Below are 6,917 nucleotides of genomic sequence, written 5' to 3'. Positions count from 1 at the left end.
CCTTTCTCCGGCGGGCCGCCGCACCATTGTCGGCGGTCGCCGCGTTGGAGTCCAGAGAGTCCGTTCCCTCGGCGGCGGACCGCCGCAAATCTTCCGGCGGTCACCAGACGAGACTTCTCTTCCAAGCACAATTTTCCGAGGTGGACCGCTGCATTGATCTGCCCGCCGGGCGCCGGCGGTCGCCGCACACATCCGCGGCGGTCGCCGGTCGCCGTCTGACTCCAGATTCCCAAACTTGGCGTTTTGGCTCCCTTTTTTGGCTCAATTATGCACATTTCTCACAAAACACGTCAAAATACCAAAATAGACAAAATATGCAAATAATGGACGTGTAGAGTGACTTTGACATAAAAAACGGACCAAATCCGAGCGTATCAACTCCCCCAAACTTACATTTTTGTTTGTCCTCGAACAAAACAATAAAGACACCAAAAGACGCACGGAATGCACAAGGACTAGACATCATAATTGCCTCAAAAGATGGAAGAACAATTTAAACATGTATTAACGCAATCAAATCAAGTAAGGCTTATTAGTGCACTTTCATTACTAACTCGTGGAACACCTTGAATTCAAGCCCTCGCATGTGACAAACTTCCAAAGATGGGAAGTGTTCTCTCACTCTCAAAGTGTATAAGGGTAATGTGTACATAAGCACTCAAATCATACATCATGCAAAGTTTACCATAGGCTTGCTCAAAGTCTACTCCCTCTTCTACTAAATGTGATTAAGCTTCAAAAGTCCGAAAGGTCTTTATCTTTGGTTATAATGTAGGCTCTTTGGTAGGTGAGGAATATTTGGCTAAAAAGTGACTAAAAATAAAAATATCCCAAGTAGAGTAAAGATAACTCCACTTTTCTAAACCCAAGGCACTTTTAACACTTCATTTATCTCCTCCAACTCACTTTTCAATCCTTTGATTTTCTTTCTATATTTTATTTCAACCTTTCATATATATATATATTTTTTTTCTTACACATCCTTTCTTTCTTTTTCTAAGACCAAGCACATGTTTGCATTCTTTCTCAATTTCACAACTTGTACTTTCTATACATTAAGCACACTACTTTTATACTTTCCCCTTATCTCTCCAATTTCTTTACAAATAAGATAGCAAAAACTAACTAACCCAAGGAATTGTCCCCATTATTTTGGCTTCCAAAGAAAAGGCTTAAAGGCTCAAACTTGGCTCCAAAGGGAAAAATTTTGAATTTTTGAGAGGGTCAAAATTTTGGATAAAAGTAGGCTAAGAAAAGATGACCAATCATCCTCCTAAATCAACTTAAACACTATGTAAACTTAGGCAAGACTAGGAGCAAGTTTTACAAACAAATACATGAATGCAGATAAATCACACGAATGAAATAATAGGCTCAAATCCTCACAAGGTATAAGCATGATTCAATGCGAACAAGCAATTCACTAATTATGCACCTTTTCACCAAACCATCAAATCAAAACGTTAAGCCACACTTAAACATAGATGGAATGTAATATCATCGGCAACTCAATCTAAAGTGTGTCCCTAAGCATGCGTCTAAGTTCTTCATGTTAAGTTCACGACATGGATTCAAGAAAACATTTTTTAGAACACAAAATTCACCTACGGGGTTATTGAAAACAAAAACAAAAACTTAAAGCAAAAAGAAAAATCCTAAACTCACGGTCCACCACTTCATCCCCCCAAACTTATGTACAACAAAGTGTAAAATAAGTTTGCAGAGTTGGTAGGGACGTGAGTGGACTACTGAAAAAAAACGTACCTAGAAAATTCTCGCTTTGAGGCCTGACCGGGCGAAAGTTGAAGATCTTTGAAAAAATTACGCTGGAGAAATACGCCCAGGTGGCGGCCCGCCGCGGGCTGTCCGGCGGTCGCCACGCGACATCAAAATGTTCCAACGAGTATGTGGCAAACTGCCGCAGCACATGCGGCGGTCGCCGCGGAGAGGTCAGAACCTGCGAAAATTTTCAAAACACAAAAATTAAAACTAACACCGAAAACACTTAACTGTAACAAAAATTGTCGAAAACATGAAAAGAAATTGTCTTGAAACATCCAAAAGTATGATACAAATGCTCATTTATAGTCATTGAGCTTGACTTCTTCAATCTTGAGGAGGAGGGGGGAAACGGGCATTGAGGTCGTCGAATGCGCTAATAAGATAGACGATATCGCCACTCATCGTTTGGCGCTCTTGTCGAGCCTCGGCGGCCATCCTCTGAAGCTCTTCAATTTGTTGACGGCGATGCACGTCTTCTAGCCGCTGTTGCTCCCAAAATTATTGTTCCGCTGTGCGCCAATCACCCTGAGCCGTCCATCCTTGGCGGTTGTATTAATTATGTATTTACTCACCAAATATCAAATAAAACCAATTGTTGAGTATGGGCATGTTTTATCCAATTGTCTTTTTTACCTTTAGGTATTGTCAACCTTTGTTGATCAACAACGTTGCCTTCATCCTTTAGAAACAATAACTGCAAATATTAGAGTGATAAAATAAGCATAGACAACTTTTAGATCTTTGTATACAACAATAAAATACTGAAGTGAAATGGAAGACTATAGTGTGTCTTCTTGTTGAGTCTACAAATTTCATATACGAATTGAACGATTCAAATATTCAATTACACAACAAAATGTAGAGAATTAAAGAGAAAACAATTTGTAATTAGGGCAAGGATGATAAAAATACCGGAACATTCATCGCCTTTGCTGAGTAATCTAATGCTTCTACTATATTTTTCCCGACGAGAAGGTGTAGAGTCTTGAGAGAGAGATAGGGTTTAAACTTCAGATTAAGTGCCGACGAGAAGGTGTAAGCGCCAGCACTATTTCTAATTCCTATGTATTTTAGTGGGAAAATTGCCATCACTATTTTTAATTGTTTTATGCACTTTTTTAATTTTCTATTTTTTCAAGAAATTAGTGCTTCAATATACTACTAATATCATAATTGACGAATTGCTATTTTACGGTAGTTAAACATTTTATCAATACTTTTATACTACAAAGTAACATATAAATTAATAATATATTATTATTATCATCAGTAATTTACAGTTATATAAACTTCGATTTGGTTTTTGTGCAAAATTGCATTGTCTATGAATCATTTGCGTAGTTCACCCTTGAATAAAATGTGACAATTTAATGTAATAGCAAGCCATTTTTTAGTAGTGGTTTCTATCATATTTGCCTATTTGAATTTTGGATATTTGGATTTACATTGTATATATTTTGAATTTGGATTACGGATTTACATGTGGAAACATGAAATATAAAGCGGATATTTCATTTTTCTGGAAAATATAAATCCTTATTCTCAAATTTTATGCATATTATATTTGATAAAATTATGTTAAATGATCACATAAGTTTGGAATTGGAATTTGAAAGTGTGCAAGTTATAAAATAAAATATACTACAAATCACAGCAAAAATTAGATTTAAAAAAAATAATTGTAGGTTCGGGTCGAGGCGGCGTATGGTGTGGGATACCCGACTTATGTATCAGGATTACCCAACATAGTGCTGGAAGATAATCGGGACAATACATCTGGCCGAAATCGAGTGTAGATACCCGCGACGTACTCAGTTTCGCCAACCCCTCTAATAATAATATATTAAACCAATCGTGTTAAATGAGAAATCAAACTCCACGATTTTCCTTTTCCTAAACTTAAAAATATATCACATTTAATTAATCAATTAAGTCTTAATTGCACCGTGCATTTAGTACATTTAGTTAATAAAATAATCATCGTAATCAATATTTAATAAATATACTCCCTCCGTCCTTAATAATTTGTCACCACCTAACCTGACATGAATTTTAAAAAATATAATAGAAAGTGGATTAAAAAGTTAGTGATACGTAAGTCTTACTTTTATATTAGTTTTATATTAATAAAATTTGAGTGAAAATGAGTTAGTCGAATATGAGGTCTACTATCAAAAATGGAAAAAGTGAAAGGTGAATTTTTTTTTAGAACAAACGAAAATAAAAATAAGTGACAAATTTTCAAGGACACGGAAGGAGTAATAAATACTACTAGTATAAATCCTACTAATTGATGAGAATGAATGGCACATTGGCACGCGCATGAAAATCTCGCACTAATGGGAGAATTTGTGTTTGTTCTTGATACACGTATCATAATTATGGATAATACGATTTCCGACCCACACATAATTTTACATAGCTATAAACTCAAATATAAGATGTATTTATCCTGATTTTATTTCAATATAATTTTTTTATCATAAGTTGTATTTATCCTTATCTGATCTATATAATTTTTCTATCTTGTCAAAAGTGTGCTAACATGTTATTATTCACAATCACTACAGAATATATCAAATAAATTGAATATATTACTATGAAGTATGAACCATGTATGATTCGCATTAATGAAACCGTATAAAATGTGAGCACCAGACACCAAAACAAAAATGTTACTATTATAATAAAAATAATCATTATATGTGATAAATTCAACCATTATATCTTAAAATATTGAACTCAACAAGTCCTATATATATTGCACTCGTTAATTTTGTTTTTCATTAGTTTTAACTCGTACGTAGTATTCTTTAAATTGAAATCTATAAATAGGGCTTTATATTTTAGGCATTGGCATCACACAAACTAGCAATGTTGATGATTTATTTGGTTTTGATCTTAATACCATGTTGCTTATTAGTTATTGGAGTGGTCTATCTCGTGATAAAATATAATGCAATTTCTAAACAATCATGCAGCGACGGTAGATGTTAGAGAAGTTAATTATCATAGCTATAATAAGTTATGATTGAAGTTTATATAAACCATTACTACTAATGGCTTTATCTCCCTTGTGTAATAGAACGAAAAATCCAAAAACAACAAATGTGATATTAGGATGTACTATGTTTTATTATACCAGAATATGCTTGTTATTCTATGATAAAAACACTCGTTTCATTATTTGCTTTTTAACTAAATGTTGTACGAAATTCTGAAATATAAGGAACCATTTAATTTTGAAATAAATTGAAACACATTAACCACTTGTATAAGCTTGGATAGTTAGATACGATGCGATATCGCAAATATACGATTTCTACAGAAAAAAATACGACACGAGCAGGACCATCTACATAGGAAAAGCCGTAAATTACTATGACTTTTTTATTCAATTTTGTAATAAGTTTTTGAGAACAACTATTTTCAAAGTTGAACATTATTTTAAAATGGACTAAGTAGATAGAATGTGAAAATGTTTCTCATATTTTGTTTTTCATATTTTGTTTTTCTACTCAATTTCATCTATAAGTACAACATCAAACAATTTCGAGAAGTTCTAAATCGACATGTTTCTCTACGCGACCAACAAGCTTCCACCAAAATCTTATTGAAGAAATTTGATCATACACCAATACATTTCAGCATTGAAGTTCATTTTATTGTTCATAATGTAGGTTTAGAATTTTTAAATTATGTAGTATGAGGGACTTTCACGACGGTAAGGTTATGAGAAATCGGGGAAGTATGAAAAAAATATAAATAAAAAGTTATTGAAGTGTTGTTAGTGAAGAATAATCCATCTCAAATGAGAGAGAAACTTAAAAAAAAAATGAAAGTGTACTAATTTTATCATTTATGTGACAAACCAAAATGAAGAAAGAAGACTATTGTTTCGGGAGAGAGAGGGATAAGATTGAGTTACTGATGGCCTAAGAAATATTTATGCTTCCACATTTCAAATAGACAAAAATCCAATAGGCCATGTTTGGTTGCCATGATTCTGTTTGGGAAAGTAATCTGATTCCTTAAATTTTAAATTCTTGTGTTTGTTTCGGTTTTTAATCAAACTGGGAAAGTAATCAGAATCCGAGAACAAGGAAAGTTAGTACAACTTTCCAGGATTCTGAATCCTAACTTTTCTTAGATATTCTTTTTTCCAGTTTTAGGATTCTTACATTTTAAAACAATATAGTGTAGTTTTATTATTATTGTTATTATTATTATTATTATTATTATTAATTACAATATTTTAAAAATAATTTAAAATTATAAATCATAGTACTTAATTTCACAATAATAAATAACTATTATTAAAATTATCATAATTATAACTATATTTTATATTAATTCATAATAGTAATTAATAATTAATAAATAAAATATAATTATATAATATAAATTGTATAATAAATAATAATTATTATATTTTATAAATTAATAATTAATCAATAAATTCATAGTGCAATTTTAATTTATAAAATTTATTCAATTATAATATCCATAAATTTATAATTATAATATAATAATTATTATATTTATTTTTATAATAAATGAGTATAATACTGCAAGTAACTATAATTATAATTATATTATTATATATTATGATGGATACTCCATGTTTAAACTATCCATCATAATAATAAGTATAATAATATAATAATTATTATTTATAATTAATAATTTATTAAAAAATTTATAATATTATTCTTTTTTATAAATAAAAAAATAATAAGTATATTTTTAGTTTGGTGTTTAGATTAAATATAAATTTAAAATCTTGATATTTTCTAAATACAGGAAAGTAAAGTTACTAGGAATCATATTTCCGGGATTCATTTTCTCAGGAATCATTTTCCTTGCCAACTTTACTTTCCCGCCAACCAAACATGGCCATCCAATAAGGTTTAGTCTTCCCAGCTCCCCTATTTAAAGCAATGTGTGAACCATAACATTGCTACACTAGATTTGAGTAGAAATAGAATCCAAGGTATATTCCTAACTTCTTTTCCAGCTTCGAAACAAGGAAAATGTCAACCTTCTAACAACTTGTTTAATGGCACATTTAAATTGAATAAGATTCGAAGTTTATTTTCCTAACTTTTTTTTTTCTCTATATCATCATACTGCCC

The sequence above is a fragment of the Salvia hispanica genome, chromosome 3, assembly GCF_023119035.1.
Source record: "Salvia hispanica cultivar TCC Black 2014 chromosome 3, UniMelb_Shisp_WGS_1.0, whole genome shotgun sequence".
Classification (NCBI taxonomy): Eukaryota; Viridiplantae; Streptophyta; class Magnoliopsida; order Lamiales; family Lamiaceae; genus Salvia; species Salvia hispanica.
Note: the sequence above shows the minus strand (reverse complement) of the source record.